Below are 702 nucleotides of genomic sequence, written 5' to 3'. Positions count from 1 at the left end.
TTTTAAAAATTAAGAATAATAATTAATCATATTTAAAAATTTGTTTGATTAGTTTGTTCATGAAATATTAAATGATAAATAACTTAATAAGCTTGTTCATGAACATGAATAAATAGGTTCATGAACTTAAATAAATGAGTTATCCATGAACTTATACGAAGGAGTATATATTGTTTTATGTTCATGCTCATTTGTTAAACGAGTTTTGAAAATTACTCAAACTCAGCTCATTTATTAAATCATAAAGAGCTTTACCCAAGCTAAATGCTATAATGAGAGTTGCGTCATTTGTCACACCAATAAGGAGCGTTGAATAGGTCATTGGGCAAGAAGGCAACATCATGGCCTAGGGGTTTCAATTCCCATGGGTAGTTGGCAGTCCTTTTCCCTTAAAGAGCTTCTACTTTGCATTTGTGTATCTCTAGCGACCTACATTTGACAGTTTCATAATGATGGGTCATTTGGAGAATCAAATGGGGGTCCTGAAATACAAGTTTGTGTACAACTTGGAGGATAGTGCTCTCGAAAGGTTCTAGAATACTATGGATGGCATTGCAAGGCTCTTAGCTTGTAGCCTTGTGGGATATGTGCAAGCATAAAGATGTCTAGAATACTCTTGTATATACTAGACATAGAAGATTTGTATGTAATAGAAGTATGTAGAAACCTCCATGTATGTATGTTTCTTTAGATGTGGGAACA

Source organism: Chenopodium quinoa, unplaced genomic scaffold (assembly GCF_001683475.1).
Source record: "Chenopodium quinoa cultivar QQ74 unplaced genomic scaffold, ASM168347v1, whole genome shotgun sequence".
Classification (NCBI taxonomy): domain Eukaryota; kingdom Viridiplantae; phylum Streptophyta; class Magnoliopsida; order Caryophyllales; family Amaranthaceae; genus Chenopodium; species Chenopodium quinoa.
The sequence above is the reverse complement of the archived record's forward strand: the minus strand, read 5'-3'. Positions refer to the sequence as shown.